The sequence below is a fragment of the Manacus vitellinus genome, unplaced genomic scaffold (genome assembly GCF_001715985.3).
Source record: "Manacus vitellinus isolate BGI_N305 unplaced genomic scaffold, ASM171598v3 scaffold_125_pilon, whole genome shotgun sequence".
Taxonomy (NCBI): domain Eukaryota; kingdom Metazoa; phylum Chordata; class Aves; order Passeriformes; family Pipridae; genus Manacus; species Manacus vitellinus.
Window position 1 is genome coordinate 332,724 of NW_021938926.1, and position 420 is coordinate 333,143.

The following is a 420-nucleotide window of genomic DNA, read 5'->3' on the forward strand; positions in this document are numbered from 1 at the left end:
GCCAGCCAGACTCTCTGCCTTTCACATGGACACCTGCAGAAAGGCAAGTGGGAAAAACCTTTAGGCAAATCCCTTCCCCTGAAGGACAGGAAAGTGTGTGCCCACCTTGTTAAGAGCAGGACAGTTCTGTGCCTGACTTACTGCAGCACTTACACAGGGCGTAAACTCAAGTCCAAAAGTTTAGCTGAGAGGAGGAAATGTTCCATGTTTCCTCAAACTCGATGTCCCTACAGTTAATATTTCACTGTCCCAGCACGACACAGTTCCACTCATATTGTAGAGACTGGCCCTCAGTGGTCATACCAAGCACTTAGGTTGGAATCTGGAGTGTGTTATAATTCACCGAGCCCAAAAAACACCTTGGTAGCAAGTTACTTAATACAAACCATTCCATTTCTAACTAAAATTTCTAATTAAAAA